Source organism: Carlito syrichta, unplaced genomic scaffold, assembly GCF_000164805.1.
Source record: "Carlito syrichta isolate Samal-C Ts95f unplaced genomic scaffold, Tarsius_syrichta-2.0.1 Scaffold303137, whole genome shotgun sequence".
Classification (NCBI taxonomy): Eukaryota; Metazoa; Chordata; class Mammalia; order Primates; family Tarsiidae; genus Carlito; species Carlito syrichta.
This window is the reverse complement of record NW_007247233.1, coordinates 726,076-750,976: the sequence shown is the minus strand read 5'-3', so window position 1 is coordinate 750,976 and position 24,901 is coordinate 726,076. Positions and strand designations below refer to the sequence as shown.

The 24,901-nt window shown below is 44.3% G+C and overlaps 1 protein-coding gene across 1 annotated transcript in view; it reads left to right on the top strand.

Annotated features, from left to right (window-relative positions):
* Positions 1-14,242: 14,242 nt before the first annotated feature.
* RPS6KA2 (ribosomal protein S6 kinase A2) overlaps positions 14,243-24,901 on the top strand; it is a 133,512-nt gene continuing 122,853 nt past the window's right edge. Inside the window, exon 1 of the mRNA XM_021712222.1 lies at positions 14,243-14,359. The gene's annotated coding sequence lies outside the window, so the exon portion shown is untranslated. The remainder of the gene's footprint in view (positions 14,360-24,901) is intronic.

Genomic DNA, 24,901 nt, shown 5'->3' with positions numbered 1-24,901 from the left:
TTCATAATCTTTTAAAATATAAAACAACTAGGTTGTTTTAAAAAAATGAAATAAGGATGATTATTAGGTAATGCTTTGGAATGAGGTTTTGTTTTGTTTTGTGTTGTCCAAAAGTTTCATCTTTTCAACAGTTTTGGAAACTGGCAAAAGATTGCCTGCACGTTACCACTGAAATGGTTTAGACTTGATTCTGAAGTTCTTGGTTATTTCTTGTCTGGATTCTTCTTGTAAGACTCACCAGGATAGGAAAGATAGTATACCCAGCAGGGGCAGCTACACATCATTAAGCAAACTTATAATCATTTGCATTCTCCAGTACAAACTTAGAGTCTTCTAAACTCTGCTAAGCAAAGTGAAAGTCTTCTCCAGGGATGATGAAATGATCCACTTTCTGCAGAACACTGAAAACATAGCCAGGACCAAAGAGCTTTGGCAGAAATAGTTCTCTCCCATCACCCTTCGTGTCTCAGTTATGCATTGGGAACACCATTTACATTGACTCTTTCTTCAAAGATTAAGAGATTATCAACCCAATACATACATTACAACAGTGGTCTCTGGATTTGGCTTGTGTGACTACTGACTGTGCAGGAAAAAATTAAACCCTTCATATTCCGTATCTAGAAGACTATTTAACTTAATAGAGGTAAATGTATCACACATAACTCAATTACCTAACTCACTGTTACAGACTGTAGCACCTGGTTTTACTTTTAAACAAGTTCTTTTGTTTGTTCATTTCCAGTGATTACCGCCCACCCCCAGACACTTGCCTCTCAGGAAAAAAAACCTATTCGCTAACTCCCTGCCTCCTGCTGTGCTGGAAAGTTTGTGTTTCTGTCTGTATTGCACATATTTTTGTTTGCCATCTGTGCCCTGATTGGAAATTCTGTGTTAATGCACAAGTGGAATCTTGCATGTTGAGCATAAAAGTTGTAATAGCTTTAAAATACAGAGTCTTTCTTGTTCACCAATCAGTAGGTGTATTCTCTGATCCAGACATGATATCCAAATTATTTCCCGTTGGCTTTCATCTTTTTTTCCTTACAGCAAGTTGTTTGATCTTATTTTCTTTTCCCAACTCACAGTTAATTTTGCCTAAACCTTCCATTTTATTTCAACACAGCTGGATATGACATCAATGAGTAAACGGGGAATCCCACACAGGCAGCATGTGCGGCAGCTTCATTGTTTTAAATTTCCTTATATAGGAGCCTGGGTCCTCTTGACCAGTTTTATGTCTCTGTATGGGAAATTTAGAAAAGAAAGGAAAAACGAATAATCATTTGCATTCTCCAATACTATCACTTTTTGATATTTGATGTACTTTCCATACTATTTTTTCCTACAATTTTTTAAAATACCACAGTAATCATAATATACTAAGATTTGTTACTGCTTTTTAAAATTTAAATTATATAGACAGCTTTTCAGTGTTGCCAAGTAGATTTCAAAATTACTTAAAAAAAAATTTTTTTTTAAATAATTATAGAGTCGCCGGGCTCGGTGGCTCAGCCTGTAATCCCGCGCCTTTGGGAGGCTGAGGTGAGTGGACTGCCTGAGCCCGCGGGTTTGAGACCCGCCTGAGCAGCGAGAGCTCATCTCTACAATAAATCAAAAAATCAGCCGGGCATGGTAGCACATGCCTGTAATTCTGGTTACTTGGAAGGCTGAGGCGGAAGGATCGCCAGAGCCCAGCAGGTCGAGGCTGCGGTGGCCGGGAGCGGCCACTGCACTCCAGTCTGGGCAACAGAGTGAGACTTCAACTAAAATAAATAAATAAATAAATAATAAAAATAAAATAAAATAATTATAGAGTCACAGGAAGCTGCGAAAACCACAGAGGTCCTGTATGCCCTGACCCAGACTTTGTCCTGCATAATCACATGACAATATCGGAACAGGGATTTGATATTTGGTACAATCAATCGACCTTATTCAGAAGTTACCAGTTTTACATGTACTCCTGTGTGTGTGTGTGTGTGTGTGTGTGTGTGTGTGTGTGTGTGTGTGTGTCTGTGTGTGTCTGTGTGTGTTTCTTTGCAAATTTTTTTTTATGTTTACCATTTTATCATAAAGGCTATTACAAAGCATATAGATGAAGCAATGCATAGGATGAGGGTGGGAGAAGGGGTGCAGAGCTTACACCCTCCCTGGCTGCCACCCTTCACATTCCTCTGTGTGGTCAGCTCTCTGGAAGCTGTCTTTTGCAGATGCATCACATGTGTAATTTATGGTGATACCATCGCGATTAAGGCACAGAACTGTTCTATCTTCACAAAAATTCCTCATGCATCCCTTTTATATAAGAACACACACACACACACACACACACACACACACACACACACACACACACACACACCAACACCATCTCTCACCTCTGGCAGCCATTCAACTGTTCTCTATAGTTTTATGTTTCAAAATATTCTATAAATGGAATCACACATTGTATAATCTTTTGAGATTGGCTTTTTTTTCACTCAGTGTCATCTCTGGAGAGCCATACAACCTATTGTGCCTATCAGTAATTCCTTTTTGTTGCTGCATAGTATTCCACGATGTGAGCTACTACAGTGTGTTTAGTTGTTCACCCACTGAAGGACATTCTGGCTGTTGCAGTTTGTGCATTGCCAATAACGCTGCTGTGGCCATTTGTGTCCAGGTTTTTGTGTGAACAGTTTTCATTTCTTTGGGACGAATGCCCAGGAATGCAGTTGCTGGGATGTGTGGTTAAGAGCATGCTTTGTTTTATAAAACACTGGCCAGACTGTTTTCCAGAGCGACTGTGCCATGTGGCATTCACACCAGCAACGTGTGAGGTCCAGTTTCTCTGCAGTCTCACCAGCATTTGATGTTTGTCACTATTTTTTTCTTGTAATTTTAGATATTCTGATGGGTACATCATGATATTTTACTGTGGTTTCAACTTCTGTAATGAGGAATGGTGTTGACTATCTTTTCACGTGCTTATGTATGTCATCCCTATTCTTTCTGTGGTGAAATGTCTTTTCACTTTCTAGTGGATTAGTTGTTCTGTTTTAGAGTTGACTTTGGAGAATTCTTTATACATTATAGATATGAGACCTTTCTTGGATGTGCTATTTACAGATATTTTCTCCCAGTCTATAGATTGTCTTTTCATTTTAAAGCAAAAATTCTACATTTTTTATAAAGTCCAGTTTCTCGTTCCTTTCATGTATACTGAAGTGTCATGCCTAAGACTTTTTTCCTTAGTCCCAGATCTGGAAGACATTCTCCTGTTCCTTCTAAAAGTTTTATAGTTTTACATTTAATTAAGCCAGTGATCTGTTTTCAATTGATTGTTGTATAAGGGATGGAATTTAGATCAAATGTCTTTTTTTCCCTATGAATGTCGGATATTCCTGCACCATTTTTTGAAAAGTCCACCTTTCCTCCAATGAATTATGTTTCTACCCTTGTCAAAATCAGCAGGGTATAACTGAATGCATCTCTTCCTGGGCTCCCTGTTCTGTCCCACTGGTCTGCATTTCTCTTCCTTCACCAAGAGCACACTGTCTTGACTACTGTAACTATGAGATAAACCTTAGCATCTGTAGAGAGGGTTCCCTGCTTTAGTGTTTTTCAAAGTTATTTTAGCTATTACAGGTCTTTTTCTTTTCTGTACACATTTGAGAATAAGCTTATCCACAGACACTCTTGCTCGGATGCTGATGGGAATTGTGTATGCCTGTAGATCAACGTCAGGACAATTACCACCTTGCGTCCTTGGATCTCTCATCATGGCATGTATCTCCATTTGTTTAGAACTTTTATTTCTTCCAGTAGTACGCCATAATTTTTAGCACAGAGATACCATCCATATCTTATTAGTTTATACCTAAATATTGCGTCTTTCTGGACTGATTGTCAACTGCACACTTGCATTTTAAAGATCGCATTAAGTTTCATCTTGATGTGTCATAACTTTCTGAATTCTTTCCTGCTTGTGAACATCTTGGCGGTTTCCCATTGCTTCACTCTCATGAATAACATTTCAGCTTTCCCTGTTTTAATGTCTTTGACAGATTTGGTGGAACGGGGTCCCTGGATCAGAAGGCATGGACATCTTATGCCTCCTGGGAGGATGCCTGTAAGGCTGGTGCTTCTCTGTTCAGAGTGGCATTTCTTTTTCTAGAGCATGGACTTCGTGGTTCCTTACGCTCTTTTGTGTGTGTGGCCGACTACTCTCTATCATAATTGATATAAAATTCTCTACAAACTACAAGTAGTGTTTTCCCAAAAACCTCTCCTCATGTGGCACACTGATCCACTGGTGACACACCGCCATCATTTTGCCCCCTCGGGTGACATCTTCTTTCCCATTTGCTGAGATGTTCTCAACTGGAATAATTCATCCTATGTGTAACCCAGGGTTTTGCCCTACTGCCTTCATCCAGATCATAAACACGTGCCCAACCGATACATTGGACACTAGCACTGCAGTGTGAAGGGGAACCTTGTGTCTGGCTGCTCAGAGGAGGATGGGAAACAGAGCTGGTCCAAGAACAAGACCTTCCCAATCATACTGGTCCATTTTGATAACTATTGCCAGGTATGATTTGTTGGACCATTAAAAAAATTGTTAGGTAAGCACCTCTTCCTTGCCTTTCTCTAAGTGGATGATGTTTACAGGTGATCAGCAAGTCACCCCTGTGCTATGCTCCTTCCTTTGCCTGCTGGAGAAGGACGACGAATGTCCCTGTAGCTTGTGCCCCCAGCTGAGTGCCATCTACTGGGTGTCTGAATGATGGATTCAAGGCAGCTGTGGCTTTTACTCCATACACTTGAAACAGAAAATGACAAGGTGTGAGGAAGGACCGGCCGGCAAGGGTCCCACAAATGAGTCTTTTTCGGATGTGCTTTCTGCTTCCATCCCAGTGGATCCAGGACCATCTCAGCCCTCAACAACTTGTTCTGACAGAGATATTTACCAAGTATTTACTAAGATATTCCTTCTGAAGAAGAATTAGGTTGTCACCTTTTGTGGTAAATAAAATTAAAGTTTATCTCAGCAGATCTCACTGGGATCTGATGACAGTTTTCTTAATTATCCTGATCACACCATTTATCATGACAGAGGTTTTTCACCTGTGATTTTATTTTATTTTATTTTATTTTATTTTGAGTTGGAGGCTCACTCTGTTGCCCACACTGGAGTGCAGTGGCCGCTCCCGGCCACCACAGCCTTGACCTGCTGGGCTCCAACGATCCTTCCGCCTCAGCCTTCCAAGTAGCTGGAATTACAGGCATGCGCTACCATGCCCGGCTGATTTTTTTTTTTGATTTATTTTCGAGATGAGGTCTCGCTGCCCAGGCGGGTCTCGAACCCGTGGGCTCAGGCAATCCACTCACCTCAGCCTCCCAAAGGCACAGGATTATAGGCTGAGCCACCGCGCCCGGCTCACCTGTGATTTTAATGGCTGTGTTTTGTCTCCTCTCTTGGTGCAGTTTCATATCAAAGCCAAAGGAAAAGATATTCTAAGTATGAATAAGGGGATTTTCCCTATCAGTGTGACAAGTAAGCATAAATAATGTCCTGTTCTGTGCACACAAGGAGTCCCAGCTGGTACCATTGCCACTCTCTGTGGGTTTCTACGTGGCATTACATTAAAGGTTGCAAAGAATACAGATTGAGTCAGCCCCCTCAGGCCCTCACCTCACTGCCCGGAACAGAGATGATCCCATCAGAAGTTCTTTGTTTTGTAAGAAAGTGTCTCTGCAGCTTGGCATAGACTCTCCCTCCACTTGGCATTTTGAGGTTCCTCAGAAAGCATCCAGTGCATCTGAACACACTTTTGTCCGTCGATAACAACTTTCTCGTCCCCTCATGTTATTTAATTTTTTTTTTTTTTTTTTTAAGAGACAGGGTCTCACTCTGTCACCCAGGCTGGAGTTCAGTGGCACCATTATAGCTCACTGCAGCCTTGAGCTTCTGGGCTCAAGCAATCCTTCTGCCTCATCCTCCTCATCCATACCTAGATCTTTTTTTTTTTTTTTTGGTAGAGATGGGGGCTCACTGTGTTGCCAGGCTGGTCTCGAACTCCTGGACTCAAGCAATCTTCCTGCCTCAGCCTCCCAAAATGCTGGGTTTATAGGCATGAGCCACCATATCCAGTCTTATGCTGGAAATGGCTCTTTAAAGCATATCATTGAAGACAATTTTCAAGATGAAGTGGAAAGTCAGGGAGCCTCACTCAGAACACCACACCCAGACACCCGAGCCTTCCACAGGGGCCACTCCCAGCAGGCTGCCTTCTCAGGGAGACCAGGGATTAGGGGAGTTTATTAGAATTAGCTCACCCAAGGAATGACCAGGCATCAACACTGGGGAGCCATGTGCTTATAGGGTGCCCTTCCTCTCCAATCTCTGCAAGTCCCTTCTGTGGAAAGGAAGCCCCTGCAAAAATGGCACTCCATCTGCCCGTTACCGTTGTAACACAGCTTTCAGGGTACAATTTGCATAGACTGTGATTTATAAAAATACCAGCAGACGAGGGCTGAACAGGACAGAAGGGAAAACAGTCCATGGGAACAGCAGACAATGGGGCGAAGAAAGACAGGAGCAGCACACCAGGGGTTAATTTGGTTGTTAAGTCTGACTTTCCTTAACAACCAACAGAATGGGAAGAGAAGTAGAAGGGCAAGATTTGAGTCTGGGTAGAAACAGAAGAACGGAGTGGCTGTTGGCACTGGTGTCTGCTGGTTCTCACTTTCTCTCTCTGCTGTCTCTTCACCCAGTGCTGCTGTCACAAGAGCCTTAAATTCAGCCCAGTTTAAATTCCGAGGCGCTGTCATGAGCAGCTGCATGGAGACATTCTGAAGATGAGAGCACGCTCTCAGCAGCCCGCCACCCCGCTCGTTATCCCTGAGTGTAGCCCCACACTGTGTGTCACTGCCCTTGCATGCTGAGTTACTCTCTGTGGTAAGAAAAAGAAGAAATGGGCCAGGCATGATGGCTCACGTGTGTGATCCCAGCACTTTGGGAGGCTAAGGCCAGAGGATTGCTCGAGGCCAGGAGTTTGAAACCAGCCTGGGAAAGACTTCATCTCTACAAAACAAAAAATAAAAATAAAAAAATTACCCAAGCATGGTGGCTACCCAGGAGGCTGAGGTGGAAGGATCACCTGAGCCTAGGAGGTGGAGGCTGCAGTGAATTGTGATTGTGTCAGTGGACTCCAGCCTGGGTGACAGAGTGAGACCCCGACTCAAAGAGAGAGAGAGAGAGTGAATTTGAATCTTTCAGGATGACCAAAAAAAGAGAGATCAACTGTGTCCTTGGATAGTTCTGTCCCTCTGGGATTCTGCAGTTACTGGGCAAAGATTTAGTTCAGGCTCTGAAAGTTTCCAGGCCTGGAAAGGTGACCTAGGCTCTCTGGGCAGGTCTCCCTCTAGTCTGGAGTATTGTCTTCCTGAAATTCCAGAGCTCCTGTCTGTGGTCTTGACATTTCATCCAGCACTTTTCTTCCCCTTCTTTCTCCTGTCCCCCTTCCTCCCGTGATTCTCTGCCTGATTTAACCTTCTTCCATCAAGCCCCCCTTGTGTTGCCTGGATGCCAGCAAGTGACCATGTCACCAGCCTGGTTTCCACACTCGGGTCATGGTGCTGCCCTGCTGAATGACGCACTTATATTTAGTCCTTGAGGAATGGAGGGGGAACTTTTTGTGGAAATGGTTTCCTGAGGAATTGACGGGACAAATGCACCTGGTCCTGCAGTCTCATTTCACACTCATTCCACACCAGCCAAGGCAGACACATTTGCTGAGATTCATAAAGGGCAGTTAAAGAGCAGAGAAGATGCTAGAATTCATGCCCCGGGACTCTTGGGAGGCCCTGGGCCTGGTCAGAGGGAGGCAACATTTGCCTGTACCAGGATCCCAGGTATCAGGTGATCTGAGTCCTGGTCCTCTGAACAGATGCCCAACCTGTCCAAGCAAGAGGCCCCTTCTGTTCTGAGTGCCTGTGGTTCACGTGTCTCATTCTTTTTACTTTATATTCGTAATTTGTATAGAAACAGTTTCCTGGAGGGGTGTCATCATGAGAGGCGTATGCTCTTTGGTAGGGTGAGCGTGCTTGGTAGCTAGGACCTAAGACCCGCACGCCACCAGGGGCTGGTGCTGTAGATGAGGTGCGAGCTTTAGGGGCCGTGGCGGTGAACTCATGTCTACACTCCAGCGAATGAGTTCGCTCCTGTTTCTCCATTCCAGAGGAGGCTAAGAAGCTCTTTACAAGCATTCCTGGACTTCTGTTTCCAACAATGTGGTAGATGAGGTGTGGCCAGCCTTCATGCTAGACACAACTACAAGTACTAGACAAAGTATCTTTTTAAAGAATATTTAGGCCTTGCCTCTACCAGAAAAAAAAGTCAAAAATCAAAAAAATTAGCCAGGCGTCATGGCACACACCTATAGTTCCAGCTACTTGGGAGGCTGAGGTGGAAGGATCGCCTGAGCCCAGGAGGTTGAGGCTCAGTGAGCTATGATCATGCCACTGCACTCCAGCCCGGGCAACAGAGTGAGATTCTGATTTAAAAAAAAAAAAGGACTGCCGGGTTCAGTGGCTCAGCCTGTAATCCCGCACCTTGGGAGGCTGAGGTGAGTGGATTGCCTAACCCCATGGGTTGGAGACCCACCTGGGCAACTTGGAGAGCCCTCATCTCTACACTAAATCAAAAATTAGCTGGGCGTAGTTGCGTGCGCCTGTAGTTACAGCTACTTGGAAGGCTGAGGCGGAAGGATCACTGGAGCCCAGCAGGTCGAGGCTGCAGTGGCCGGGAGCGGCCACTGCACTCCAGTCTGGACGACAGAGTGAGACTCCAACTCAAAAAAAAAAAATAGGTCTATTAGTGAGTTGGGACGTAAGAAATACTCAGAGGTTAAAACCTAGGTGAGAGCAAGAACCCAGAGGAAGAAGATAGTTGAAACCAAATTTCTCCTGGAAGGCAGTGGCCAGCCCTGGGAACTTGAAGATGGTGTGCTCAGCCTCACAGTCAAGAGGAACTGGCGACGCACCCAGGGCTGGCCCCCAATCGACCTCTGGCCCACCCCTGCATAGAGCTGAGCTCGCAAGGAGCTGTGTCCCAGTGCAAGAACAAACGCAAGCAAAACCCATCTCTGTGCCCCTTCGGATCTCTCTGCACATACTCACACATGCATCCCACGGGCACACACATATGTACACACATGTGCACATGCACTCATGCGCACTCAGCATAATTGTGCAGAGCCTCTAGACCTGGAGTTCTGGGAGAGCCTCCAGCAGGGAGACTGGGAGGTGTCAGCATTTAATACAAAGCCCTAGATGGGAGACAAGAGGCCAGGGGCTGAGCCCTGGGAAAAGTGACCTTGGCATATGTAGAGGATGAGTGGGCAAGGGAACCCGGGGCTGGTGCTGGTTTGGAATTCAAGTGAGGAGAAAGTTTCTAGGAAGAGGGTCAGCAATCATGCCCAGGGCTGGGGGGGACTGAAATCTGGCTGCTGGATTTGGCAACCAGGAAGATTTTGTGACTGGGCGAGAGCAGTTTTGGTGAAATGGTGAAATTTTGTGTCAGTGAAGCTGGGTTCTGAGCTAGGACCCTGTTCCAAGATTCCAGACTGAGTAGGCCTAGCCCCGGGCCTGCAGTTCATGCTTTTAACAAGTTGCTGGAATGATTCTGACAGGTGCAGGCAGCACAGATATGCCAAGAACCTCTGGAGCAAGACGTTGTTCCCGGGTGAGCGTGTCTTACCTTTATTCCCCGGGAAGGTAGCTCACGGCGCCCTTCACGCAATCCTGGATCAGGCTCTCTGGATCCCACTTGGGCTTCAGGAAAGACCACCAAGGCCCCCTCCAAATACAGCCCCTCACTGTGCTTGCTGCACCTACTAACCCAGGAACACCTTCAGAAGCAGAACGGAGGGAGCGTGGTGGAACCCTGAGTTCATACTCCAACGCTCTCCTTGTCCTTTTCTACAGTTTCAGAAGCCACCTGTTTAACAATGTATCCCTATTGTTCTTCTGGGAATTGGTCTCCTGTAGGGATCAGTACTTCCAGAATGACCTCTCCCCTTTTTTGGGAATAAAGTGAACACAGCCTAATTTTTATTTCCTGTGTCTTTATCATCAACCACTCACAATTTTCAATTTGTACTTTCCTTAAATATTACGCTTCTAATGACACAAAAAGCGGATGACTCAGAGCAGAGGAAGTCACCTAGGAAGGTGATTTTGGCCCAGAAAACAGCGTGCAGACTGGCTGTGGGTGCCCTCAGCTGCCTTCCACCCTGTCCTGTCCTCTCAGCCCCCCAGCCTCTCCCAACAGCTGCCCATGTACCCACTAGGGACTTTCTGCAGTTGTCGGATTTAAGGCACAATTCAGCAGGGATTTTAAAAAGTCAGTGCCACAAGCTGTTTATCACAGCTTAATGTCGTCTAAACAATGTCTGTCTCTAGTCTCCATCTCTGGCATGGCAAGATTGTTGCCATCTTTGCTTGTGCAGCCAGCACTTGATTGCAGTACCAGCTTCTCCTCCTGAGTCTCCGAGCTATTTTTAAACATGCCATTCACTTGAGCTGTGCTTAGGGCCACGTTGTAGGGCCTTGAATGCAGTGGAATGCAGCGGATTTAGGAACAGACTTCATTTTCCTAAGAAAATAGCATTGAAATTCACATCGAGCTCGACAAAAATGACCTGCCTCATAAAAGAGAAAAGGCACTTATTTCAAAATGAGACATGAAGACTATTTTCATTCTAGTTGCAGGAATCACAAACCAACCGGGAAATGGTACAGGGAGACCAGAAGCTCCCAGGACGCTCCAGCTGCCCCAGCTACTTCTGCCATGCAGACCCTAGAGGCAACTCTAAGTCCTTTGGGCACCCGACCTTGTTTCATTTTAGTTTTGGAGAAAGTGTAGAACAAGGCTGAGTGTCCTCAGGCGATTTCAAGCTGAAACGCCAAGTAGATGCAGAACTCTGCCAGCTAAAGTGACACTCGTGGTCCTTTTTCTGTTGACAGTTCAGATTCTTTACTGTTAAACCCCTTCCAACTTTAAACGAAAAATGAACAGTATTGTGATATTATCAGGGATGAAAACAGGAGTTCTTCATGTTGTTCTAGAAGATGAAATTAAGTCTGTGCTTTGGGTTCATTTGCTATAAATACTTTGACAGCAAGAATCTGCATGAAACATGAAATGCCGTGAGGGATTTGCGTCTAAGCCTTTGATCTAAAATGTCGCAGGGATGACTCAAGCAGGTGGACTTCTGAAAGGGGGTGGAAGGCTGCCTGGGATGACGATTTGGACCTTCTTGGGAAGGTGTGAAGCCAGCCTAGGAGGCCAGCTTACACAGTGCGAGTGTCCAAGGCCTGGCTTTGAGAACAAGTAGGCATGTGGCCTCAGGGTGCTGTCTCCAGCTGACGAGGACAGTCCCATCTGTGTCCTCAAAGGCGGGAGGGGCACCAGGGCCCCGGGCCCTCCAAAAGGAGCTGCTGATGAAGAGGAATGATCTTGGAGTCCCCGTTCCCTGCCACTGCCATGCTCATCCCTCCCTCGGCCTCTGGACAGTGGTGGGTTCTGCTTTCTGTGTCACAGTGTGACCGTTCACGGGCTCACATGACAACATGAAGTCACAGAGAGATGTGCTTCGGTGAGCATTACTTTTCTCATAATGTTGGTGTTGTGTTAACAGCTACATGGCTGAAGCCATTCAGGCGGGAAATGGGGTTGGGGGTAACTCACGCCGTCTGTGGCCACCCGTTCAGTCCTATAGAGAGAGGACATGGATGGACCCATTGCCAGGAAAGTATTTTATTTACAGAAAAGGGACATCTTCTTCTTCTTCTTCCCTTCTCTTTCTTCCCTTCCTCCTCCTCCCCCCCCCTTCCCCACCTCCCCCTTCCTCTCCTCTTCCTCCTCTTAGAGACAGTGTCTCATTATATTCCCCAAGCTGATCGCAAATGCTTGGCCTCAAGTGATCCTCCTGTCAGCCTTTCAAAGTGCTGAGATTACAGGTGAGAGCCACTGCACCCGGCCTCATAGTCTTCTTATTTAAGTGACAAACAGGCCTGGCACAGTGGTTTATGCTTGTAATCCCAGCACTTTGAGAGGCCGAGGTGGGAGGATTATTTGAGCCCAGGAGTTCGAGATCAGCCTAGGCAACAAAGTGAGACCTTGTCTCTACCAAAAAAAAAGAAAAATTAGCGGGGCATGGTGGTGTGTGCCTATAGTCCCAGCTACTCAGGATACTGAGGTGGAAGGACTGCCTGAGCCCAGGAGGGCAAGGCTGCAGTGAGCCATGGTTGTGCCACTGCACTCCAGCCTGGGTGACAAAGTGAGACCCTGACTCAAAAAAGAAAAAAAAAAGACCAAGTGTCCTTAATTCTTTCTTCCATGGTTCCATGGGTGGGTACTTCCAGTGAATAAGATAGTATCTGTGTTTCTATGGAGCCTGGAGCAGTTTTTTGAGCCTGGGATTGCATGCGTGTTTTTTACACAGGGAGCTGTCTCCAGGGACACATCAAGGCAACTGTCCTTGTAGACGGCGTAAATCACAGGCCAAGCCCTGAGGTCTCCAATGTACTCTTTCTCTCAGTCGTAAGTCAGACTTTACTATAAACACTGCCCAGTCTCCAGCGGCTAAAGTGGTCCTGCACTTCTAGAAAACTTGAGCTGTGAAGTGGTAATGTCTTAAAATGCAATCACCCTAAACAGTGCCCATTTCGATCTGATCTAAACAGTGTCCATTGGTTGGGCAGGGACCCAGCATTTTTACTTATTTATTCAAGAAGTCATTACAAAGCAACAGAATTCTAATTCCCCATCTTCTAACTGAGCTCATATATTTGTTGTTTGTTTTCACAAACAATAAGACACACACACAGAACAAATAATCCGACAAGATGTAGAGTTCAAAGTGTCTCCTTTACCTGTGAGAAGGAGAAGCCATGGTGTCTGTCAGGCCTCTAGTCCGCCGAGCGGAAATCCGAGACTCAGGCTCCTTATCTACTTTTATGGGCATCTGTGTTTGTTACATGATGGTCAAAGTACAAGATTTATAAGTGACTGTTTCAAGAAACTGCATTTTTCAAAACTGTAAAGTAAGTTATTGCTATTATGATTTCATTTCAAAATATCAACTCTTAGGCTAAAACACAGGGAGCAAGTCTGTGGCTTTAAAGTCAGTCCTTGATGGGGAACCTACCTCTGTCCCTTCCAGCAGTGTCACCAGAGTCTCTGGAGAAACTCTTCGCTTCACAGAGCTTCTGAATGCACGGAAGAAATGGTGTACCAGAAGCCCTTGGTTCCCAGGGCACTCTGCGCATGCTGCTCCTGGTCGCTATTTTTAGATGAGGTTTTTAGTCAACCTTTTCTAAAGGTTTTCAGCCCCTCACCCAATGCCAAGACCTTAGAGAAGGAGTATGAGTGGATGAGGGCTGGTCGGGGAGCCTCAGAGTAGCGCCCAGGTATATTCAAGCAACAGGTGGGCTCCAGTGTCCAGTGCTGGGAAAAAACACCTGCTTTCCAGGTGCCGGCATGTGGACAGATGCCTCCCCTTGCAAGGGAAGGAATATGACTTCAGGGACAGGAAGCCCTATGACGAGAAGCTGCAGTGATTTCTGTCAGTGCTTAACTAAAAACCCCTTTTCCTACAGGGAAATCTTGCTTTCAGGCTGGTGGCACATATTTTCTGACTGCTTCTTCTGAAATATGCCCTGCAGGATGGCAGTGAAGTGTTCTTTGCATTGGCTGTGGCAGAAATCTCAGGACTATGGAGAGAAAGGAGAAGGTGCCATCTGTTTTCATAGGCAGCTTCCCCACGGGGAACCCTTCGGTGCTTCCGTGAGCACAGCAGTGTAAGATGTTAAAACACAGCATTCTCAGGGGGCTGTATTGTTCCGTGGTTGCTACATCCACGTGTACCAGCGCTTCTGCCTGGATTGCTAAGGAGCAGAATGGCTTTCACTGGAGTACCTTGAGGCTTCCCTGAGGCCCTGATAAGACAAAATGACAAAAACCCATGAAGAAAAGAAACAATAAGGCTCCCATGCCGGCAGATGGTAACCGGTACATGCTACCAAGGTGATTCTGTGAAGCTAAGTGGTGTCCCAGGGTTTAAACGACAGTGCTGAGAGTCTAACACACCAACTCGCTGTGACATCTGACAGTGATGGAGCAAGTTCCAAGCGGTTTGCAGGAGCCCCTTGTCATGTGCATGTGTCACATGTTGTATCTCTCTTGCAGGAAGAAGGCATTGTGAAAGAGATCGACATCAGCCACCATGTGAAAGAGGGATTCGAGAAGGCTGACCCCTCCCAGTTTGAGCTGCTGAAAGTCCTGGGACAAGGGTCCTATGGAAAGGTAGGTTCCCTCTCTGCCTGGCCACGACTGAGTCTCATTCCCAAACATGAAGGAGCTATGGGCCGAGCCCACCTAGAATCACAGGTGCTCCTCACTCGCAAGGTTCACTCCTCGGGACCCCTGGTGTGTCGTAACCCGGGCCTCCCTGGCACAGCTGGAATCCTGTTCCCACAGGACTGTGCCAAGCGAGGGCCACCTGTGTCCCGGAACGGTCACACACATGTGCTCTTCCCCTCCCAGTAGCCTCCTGGGCCTTCAGTCTATCACACGGTGAGTAGATTAGTGACCCTGAGTTAGTGTATTCTTGAAAGCACATCCTAAGAGCTTTCTATTTCCGAAAGAAAGGAAAAAAATAAGAGAACAAGAAAAAATGGCACCCCCCCCCAGACAGGGCTGTGTGATTTGTTCAGGAGTCAGGAAAGGCAGGGGCTGCAGTCGGCCCCTTCCTCGCCCACCGTGTCAATTGCACAGTTATTTTGCCTTTTGAAACCTCGGTTTCCCCATCCATTAAGTAGAAATGCTATAACCTTTGATACATAACTATTCTGTAGATTAAACCAGGCGTGAGTCCCATCCAGCAGTTGCCTAAGATGTATGCATGTACTGGAATTGTTCATCTTTTTTCTTTTTTCACCCTGAGATGACAGCAATAAAAGCTCATTTATTTCAGGAAATGAGAACTATTTGGCGCTTCCATTAATGCCACATCCACATATAACATGATGTCAATAATACTTCTCGATTACGATGATATATGACTGGCATCCACACGATGCTAATTTCTCTGCAGCCATGGTGTTAGCTGTTAGAAATATACAGGCTCTGACAACTTGATTTCTAGAACATAAGGGCTGGAAATAGACCGTGAAGCCAACCGCTCCTTCAGTGTAAGCAGAACAGCCCTGGTTCTTCAGAGTAACTATTTTTGTGTGGCACGTGGACATTCACCACATCTTTGCATTTTTCACATGACTTTGTGCCAATGAGAAATTGGACTCCTGCTGGGTTAAGTGTAAAAATGAGTAGTATGCTAGTGGTCTGGATAATCTCCTACACACAGCATAAACCGGATTGTTTGCTCAAATTATCTTTTGTTCTGTTTATCAGGACACATGCTAATGTGGTGAGGAACACATATTTATACTGATGTATTGACAAGTATGTTAGGTTGAACCACAGGAAATTGCTGGTATTTAATGATTTTTGGCCTACAAAAATGGCTCCTTAATATGGTTCCCATGGTGTTGATGGAAGCAGGGAAATGAAAATGCCAGTCTCTCATAATGTTCATCATCATCACTAAAAACACAGAAGGCAGAGCTTGTTTCATGGAATAGAGGAACGTCTGGTCATTGATTAGAAATGTAGGAAAAAGCCAGGCTTGGTGGCTCAGCCTGTAATCCCATGCTTTGGGAGGCTGAGGTGAGTGGATTGCCTGAGCCCGTGGGTTCAAGACCCGCCTGGACAACTTGGCGAGACCTCATCTCTACAATAAATCAAAAAATTAGCCGGGCGTGGTAGCGCACACCTGTAATTCCAGCTACTTGGAAGGCTGAGGCGGAAGGATCGCCGGAGCCCAGCAGGTCAAGGCTGCAGTGGCCGGGAGCGGCCACTGCACTCCAGTCTGGGAGACAGAGTGAGATTCCAACTCAAAAACAAGAAATTTAGGAAAAAAATCAGAGAAGGGAATAATTTTTTCTCCGGGATTTGCAAACAGACCAGCAAGGGTACTCTCCCTTTACTGCCATTCAAAGGGAAAACTCTCGCTTACATGTTGTTTCTTGAGTACAAGTTCAACCCACACAAGCATGCCGGTCTCCTCCTGGGGGCAAGAACTGGACTGTGCCTCCCAGATGGGGCCCAGGAGGCGTCTGCTGGGTTTGGTGGACTGGCCTTATCATACTCTGGTGCCTCTCCAGCCCTGCCCCAAGGTGGCAGCACTTGTATGCTTCATGACAGGAGCTGGGAGCACCTTGTAGGCTCCATGGGACATGGAACTCAAACCTGAGAGTCCAGATGTCTCCTTAGTCTCTTAATCAAGCAAGAACCACTTAGAAGAGAACTGGGGAGTTAGAGATGAAAGGAGAAAAGCATTTTCCAGTTCTCTCATTCAAATAATTTTGAATTCTAATTTTACCCGTTTAAAAACTTTCTTGGTTGGGCTCAGTGGCTCAGCCTGTAATTCCCAGCACTTTGAGAGGCTGAGGCGAGAGGACTGCCTGAGCCCGCGGGTTCAGGACCAGCCTGGGCAACATGGTGAGACCGCATCTCTACAATAAATAAAGAATAAAAAATTAGCCAGGTGTGGTAGCGCACATCTGTGGTTCTGGCTACTTGGAAGGCTGAGGCGGAAGGATCATCAGAGCCCAGCAGGTCAACGCTGGGGTGGCCATGAGTGTGCCACTACCCTCCAGCCTGGGCAACAGAGTGAGACTCCAACTCAAAAACAAAAAAACAAAAAACTTTCTTTTGGCCGGGCGTGATGGCTCAAGCCTGCAATCCCAGCACTTGGGGAGGCCGAAGTGAGGGGATTGCCTGAGCCCATGGGTTCAAGAACGGCCTGGGCAACTTGGTGAAATCTCATCTCTACAATAAAATTTAAAAATTAGCTGGGCGTGGTAGCACATGCCTTTAGGCTACTTGAAGGCTGCAGCATAAGAATTGCCTGAGCCCAGCAGGTTGACACTGGAGTGGCCGTGAGCGTGCCACTGCACTTCAGCCTGGGTGATGGAGTGAGACTACAATGCAAAAAAAAAAACAAACTTTCTTTGGAAAACAACAAGTGGAATCCCAGTGTCTGGCAGAATCTCTGTGGAAGGATCGCATCCATAACACTCTGTCTTGTCCTGCCCCTACTTTTCGCCACTTCTAATTTTAAATTTGCTTGTGTCATTTTTTATATGAGGAATTAAAAAGTAAAGTTCAGAGATGAAAAGAAGGAGAAAGCAAGATGAGGCGGTGGCCTCTCTTGTAGGAGTTTGACCTCCGTGGCTTACAGAACTGGCGGACTCCACCAGTGCATGCCAAGAGCCAGTTGTGGGACCGAGTCAGCAGGTCAAGGCTATAGTTGGCATGGGAAGCCAATTTCAGGTCTGCATGTTGGATTGATGTGTCCAGAACTCTAGAAAGAAAAGACGTTACCCTTGAAAGCATCAGACTTTAAAATAAAAATTAAAAGCAAACAAACAAAAAAAAGAAACCATCACTCAGACATTCCCTAGGAAAGGCCAAAGCCAATATTAGGCACTAGACAGACACAGATACAAGTTGGATTTGTCCATGCGGGATTGTTTGTGGAGAGTTTTTTATGAAAGCAAAACTAATGACCAGAGGTGGAAAAGCCATATGTTCTAATGCCCTATATTACTGTTTGTATTCCTGGACTCAAAGTAAAAACACTATATCCTTACGCAAGAATAATCTTCCTGCTGGGCATGGTGGCTCACGCCTGTAATCCTAACACCTTGTGAGGCGAAGACGAGAGGACTGCTTGAGCCCAGGAGTTTGAGACCAGCCTGGGCAACACAGTGAGACCTCGTCTCTTAAAAAAAAAAATCAGCCAGGGTGTTATGGTGCGCACCTATAGTCCCAGCTACTTAGGAGACTGAGGAGAAAGGATCATCTGAGCCCAGAAGTCTGAGGCTGTGGTGAGCCATGATCATGTCCCTGCATTCTAGCCTAGACGACAGAGTGAGACCCAAACCCCCCCAAAACACAAAAGGCATCTTCTTTTTGTTACCTGAAAGGGAAGAGAATGGAAACAATGCGATTTATGTACTGGAGAAAGCTCATGTTAGACAGGGCCCCACCTCCTGCCTCTGCTCCAAAGAGCAAGACCTAGTGTAAATCTGGACTCAGTGTTCCCAGGATAGACCTCGCCTGGGAGCCAAGTCCCCCAACGGGGTCATGTTCCCCCGTCACCCAGCCCAGCGCTCCATTCTTTCTTTCTTACTTAATGGCCAAAGACACTGGGAACTCAGAAATGAATGCAATGCAGTTTCTGCCCTTCAAGCCTCTGCACCAGCACCAACTTCTGGCTCCAAACTGCTCCCAGGAGCTGTGGGAGTGATTGGCACCAGGCCCAAGGGCGAGGCCCTAACTGGTGTTCTCTGCAGCATCTCCCTCTCTCTCTTCATGTGCAACCATAATGAGATTGTTCCTCCAGCAAAAACCACACTGTAAAAAAAAAAAACAAACCCGGCTGAAGCATACTGTGCCTGACATCACACACCTCCAAGCTCCGTTCTGCAAAATAAAGCCTCTGTAACTGCAGGGATGCCTGAAGAGGGGCCATTGGTGGGGCTTGGGACAAGAGAAAGATGTGCAAAACAGCCTTATTCTAAGAAAAAAGAAAAAGGCATTTAAAAATCAAATTGGAGATTGAAATGGCCAAGATGACCAGGTGTGGTGGCTCACACCTGTAATCCCAGTACTATGGGAGGCCTAAACTAGAGGATTGCCTGAGCCTAGGGATTTGAGACCAGCCTGTGCAACTTGTCAAGACCCTGTCTCTACAATAAATTTTTTTAAAAAATTAGCTGGGCATGGTGGCACACACCTATAATTCCAGCTACTTGGAAGACAGAGAGAAGGATCACCTGAGCCCATCAGGTTGAGGCCGCAGTGGCTGTGAGACTGTACCCCAGCCTGGGCAACAGAGTGAAACTCCGACTAAGAAAAAAAGATGGCTGACATGAGGCAGCTAGAGTGAGTTCCTCCTGCAGAGTAAACCAAAATAGAGTTTCCTCAGCATTCAGAGAGGAATGGATTCAGCGGCACATCCCACAAGTCTCCACAGGAGTGGCAATGACCACTCAGAGCGAAGAAGAAAACAAATCCACCAACCTGTGCTTGAACTGGCTGGACTGTTGCCGGCACCACCCAAGTCCACCACAGCCTCCAGACGCAGCAGGGAGGGGGAGTAACTGGAACTTGGGAGTTCTGTGGTCCTGCCGTGAGCTTGCAGGTTCCCAGGCCTTCTAGGGCTCCAGTTCCTCACAGGAAGAGCCGTGCTCTGTGTTGAGTGCAGGAAGAAGCCTTGAGCAGGGCTAGCTGCCATATCCCACCCTTGCAGGGTGGGGTGGCTGCTTCCCAGCCAGATTGGGGCATAGGTCACAAAGGCAAACTCTAGACTTCAGACGGTTCCTGGCTGGGCAGGTTGATGGAGAACACCTGAAGCCCTTAGGCCAGCTGCATTTTGACATTCAGATTGCAGATTGCCTGAGGCAAGGTGGAAGCTGGTGGGACACGTTTCCATAGCAACCTCTCCCTCCCTTTGTGAACTCATCTGGGCCTGCTCTGCACAATAGCATTACCCCTTGTGGCCTGGGACTCCCTCCTAATCTCCAGTGGGGCAGCTAAGAGTACACACTTGCAGCGTGTTTTATCTCCTTTCCCTTGCAATACCCCAGAAGGTTCAAAACAGACAGAAAACCTAGTAAATTCTCAAAGTCCTGCCCTCACTCTAAGCTGGCCAGGCACTTTCTTGGAGCAACGCATGCCAAGGAGAAACCCTACAGCCACCGTCCATAGCTGGCTTTCTCCCACAAGTGCCACCTCCTGGCTGTGGGTCAATAATACAGACAACCACCTCAGATACAATACCTCAGCTTTGGGGAAGGCCTGATCCCAAATGCCAGCCAACAACACTTTCCAAGCCACTCCAGCCTCTGAGGATGTTGTGAGCTAGTGCAGGTACACAGTACAAGGCTGCCACATCTGGCAATTGAGAAACTCATCACACTAAGGCCGTATATAACAAAGGGAACCCTACATACTTATGTCAGCCCCTCTGCCAGCCTCAAATAAAAAGAAATCATCTACCCAAATGAGAAGGAACCAGAAAAATGTCTGACAGTATGAAGAAACAGTTCTCCAACTCTCCCAAAAGATCACCCCAACTCTTCAGCAGTGAACCCTAAAAATGTAATTGTTGAAATTCCAGACAGAGAATTCAAAGGCTGATGATTAAATTGGTCAATGATCTTCAGGATAAAGTTGAAAACCAACATAAAGAAGTTAAAAAAAACTATCCAGGACCTGGATGAAAAACTCTGCAAAAATATAGACACCTTAAGAAAAAAGGGGGGGAGCATACCTCATCAACAAGGGTATCTGCATAATGAACATTTGTATACCTAATCCTGAATTGTACCCCATATCTTTAAAATAAAAAAATTAAATGGAAAAAAAGTTCAAATTCTGTAAATGAAAGAAGCCTTTAGGAAAGTATGAAATGCAGTGGAAAGTTTTCATAGTAGACTCAAATGGGCAGAAGAAAGCATCTCAGAACTTGAAGACAAGGCTTTTTAATTAACCCGATCAGACAACAATAAAGAAAAAAGAATCAAGAGAATGGAACAAAGTCTTCAAGAAATGTGGGGTTATGTAAAACATCCAAACCTAAAAATCATAGGTGTTAGATGTTCCAAAGGAAGAAGAAAAAGCAATAAAAAAGAGAATGGAAAACCTATTTGAGGAACTAATGGAGGAAAACTTCCCTGGCCTTGCCAGAGATCTAAACATCCAGTTATAAGAAACCCAAAAAACCCCCAGAAGATTAATTGCAAAAAGGTCCTTCCCAAGGTATATAATCATCTGGCTCTGCAAAGTTAATGTGAAGGAAATAATTTTAAGAGAAGTGCAACAAAAGCATCAAATAACTTACAAAGGTAAACCTAACAGATTAACAGCAGACTTTTTAGAAGAAATCTTGCAAGCCAGAAGGGATTAGGGCCCCATTTTTAATTTCCTCAAACAAAATAACTCTCAGCCAAGGATTTTGTATTCTATAAAACTTAATTTCATAATGAAGAAGAAATGAAGTCCTTCACAGACAAGCCAACACTGTGGGAATTTGTCACCTCAAGACTGGCTAAACAAGAAATATTCAAAGAAGTCCTAAATACTGAAACAAATGGCTGAAATACACCTAGAAAAATGATGGAAATCATAAAGCTCACAGGCTTTATGAAACACCAATAAATAGAGAAAATAAATAAAGCAACCTGATAACAACCAGAATGAAGAATAGAATAATATCTTACATATCATTATTAACTCTGAATGTAAATGGTCTCAATGCTCCACTAAAAAGATATAGATGGGCAGGAATGGATAAAAAAAAAAAAAAAAAAAAACCTAAATATCTGATGCATTCAAGAGACCCACTTAGCTCCTAAAGACTCCTATAGACTCAGGGTAAAGGAGTGAGGAAAAATGTTCCACACAAATGGAAACCAAAAATGAGAAGGAGTAGCCATTCTCATATTAGCTAAAAACATATTTTAAAATTAACAACAGTAAAAAAAAAAAAAAAAAAAAAAAAAACAGGCTCAGTGGCTCAGCCTGTAATCCCAACGCTTTGGGAGGCTGAGGTAAGTGTATTGCCTAGCCCGCGGGTTCGATACCCGCCCAGGCAACTTGGCAAGACCTCATCTCTACAATAAATCAAAAATTAGCCAGGTGTGGTAGCGCACGCCTATAGTTCCAGCTACTTGGAAGGCTGAGGCAGAAGGATCGCCGGAGCCCAGCAGGTCGAGGCTGTGGTGGCTGGGAGTGTGCCACTGCACTTCAGTCTGGGCGACGGAGTGAGACTCCAACTCAAAAACAAAACAAAACAAAAAAACACTAAGACAACTATTATGTAATAAGAAAGGGATCGATCCAATGAGAAGACATAGCAATTTAAATATGTGTGTGCCTAACCCCAGAGCCCCTAGCTTTATAAAACAAATTATACTAGACCTAAAAACAGAGATAGACAGCAATACAATATTAGTAGGAGACTTCAACTCTCCACTGACAACAATAGATAGATCATCAAGGGAAAAAGTCAACAGAGAAAGATTGGAGTTAAACAGGACTCTAGAGGAAATGGAACTAACAGACATCTAGAGAACATTCCATCCCAAAATAACAGAATACACATTTTTCTCATCAGTACATGGAACATTCTCCAAGATAGACCATATGATAGGCCACAAATCAAGTCTCAATAAATTTTTAAAAAATTGAAATCATATCAAGCACCATCTCAGACCACAGTGGAATAAAACTAGAAATTAACTCCAAGAAGAACTTTTGAAACCAAACAATGATGTAGAAATTATATAATTTTCTCCTGAATGATTCTTGGATCAATGATGAAATCAAGATGGAAATTTTAAAATTTCATGAAAAGAATGACAACAATGAAACAAGTTATCAAAATCTCTGAGATACAGCCAAAGCTATGCTCAGAGGAAAATTTATAGCATTTAAGGACTACAATAATAAGACTGAAAGACACATATTAACAACCTAATATCACACCTCAAGGAACTAGAAAAACATGAACAAACCAAATCCAAAGCTAGCAGAAGAAAAAAAATGATCAGAGCAGAATCAAATGAAACTGAAATTTAGAAAAAGTAAAAGGATCAGTGAAACAAAAGTTGGTTCCTTGAAAAGATAAGCAAAATTAATAGACCAGTAGGTAGAAATGAAGAGAGAAGACTCAAGTCAGCTCAATCAGAAATGAAAAAGGAGACATTACAACTGATACAATGGAAATCCAAAAAAATCACTCAATACTATTATGAACACCTTTAGACAAACAAACTAGACAATCTAGAAAAAATGGATGAATTATTGGAAACATACAACCCCCAGCCTTGAATCAGAAAGAAATAGAAACTCTAAACATACCAATAATAGCAAGTAGTCAGATTGAAACAGTAATTAGAAGTCTCTCAAAAGAAAAAAGTCTAGGACCTGATGAACTCACAGCTGAATCCTACCAGATCATCAAAGAGAAGAACTGGTATCAGTTTTATTGAAGCTATTCCACAAGATTGTAGAGAAGGGAATCCTCCCTAACTCATTCTGTAAGGCCAGTACCACTCTGATACCAAAGCCAAGAAAAGTTACAACAACAACAAAAAAACTACAGAGCAATATTCCTTATGAACATAGACACAAAAATCTTCAACAAAATATTAGCAAACTGAATTCAACAGCACATTAAAAAAACAAACAAACAAATACACTGTGACCAGGTGAGTTTTTTCCCAGGGATGCAAGGGTGTTTCAACATATTCAAGTTAATAAATGTGATCCACTACACAAATAGAACTACTAATAACAAACATCCTATGGTCATTTCAATAGATGCAGAAAAAGCATTTGATAAAATCCAGCATCCCTTCATGATAAAAACCCCTCAGCAAAATGGGCATAGAGGGAATATTCCTTCAAGTAATAAAAGCTATATATGACAAACACACAGCTAATGTCATCCTGATTAAAGTTGAACACACTCTCCCTCAGTATTGGAACAAGGCAAGGATGTCCACTTTTACCACTACTATTCAACATAGTACTGGGAGTCCTAGCAGAGCAATCAGGCAAGAAAAATAAAGATATCCAAATTGTAAAAGAAGAAATCAAACTATCTCTGTATGCCAACAATATGATCTCATACCTAGAGAACCCTAAAGACTCCTCCAAAAGACTCCTGGACTTGATAAATGAATCTGGTAAGCTTTCAGGATACAAAATCAATACACACAAATCAGTAACACTACTAGACACCAATAGCAACAGAGCTGAGAATCAAATCAAGATCTCAATTCCATTCACAATAACAGCCAAAACGTTAAAATACCTAAGAATATATTTATTCATGGAGTGGAACGATCTCTACAAGGAGAACTATAAAACTCTGATGAAAGAAATTGCAGAGGAAACAAACAAATGGAGAAACATCCCATAATCATGGATTGGAAGAATCAACACTATTAAAATAACCATATTACCCAAAGTAATTTACAGATTCAATGCAATCCTTATCAAATACCAACGTCATTTTTCACAGAATTAGAAAAAACAATCTTAAAATCTTGAAAACAATCTTAAAATAATAGCCAAAGCAATCTGCTAAGCAAAAAGAACAAAACCAGAGGCATCACATTACCTGACTTCAAATTATATTACAAGGCTGTATTTACCAAAACATCATGGTACTGGTATAAGAGCAGATATATGAACCAATGGAACAGAATAGAGAATCCAGAAATAAGCTCAAATACCTACAACCAACTGATCTTTAACAAAGCAGACAAAAACATACACTAGGGAAAGGACACCCTATTCAACAAAAGATGCTGGAAAAGCTGGATAGCTACGTGAATAAAAATGAAACTTGATCCCTATCTCTCCTCATATATAAAAATTAACTCAAAATAGATTAAAGACTTAAATGTCAGATCTGAAATCATAAAAATCCTAGAAGAAAACTTAGGAAAAACTCTTATGGACATTGACCTAGGCAAATAATTTATGGCTAAAACTCTGAAAGCAAACACAACTAAAACAAAAATAAATAAGTGGGACTTAATTAAACTAAAAGGCTTCTACATAGCAAAAGAAATAATCAACAAAGCACACAGGCAAACTACAGAATGGGAGAAGACATCTGCAAACTATGTATCTGGCAAAGGACTAATATCTAGAATCTACAAAGAACTCAAACAAATCAGCAAGAAAAAAGCAAATAATCCC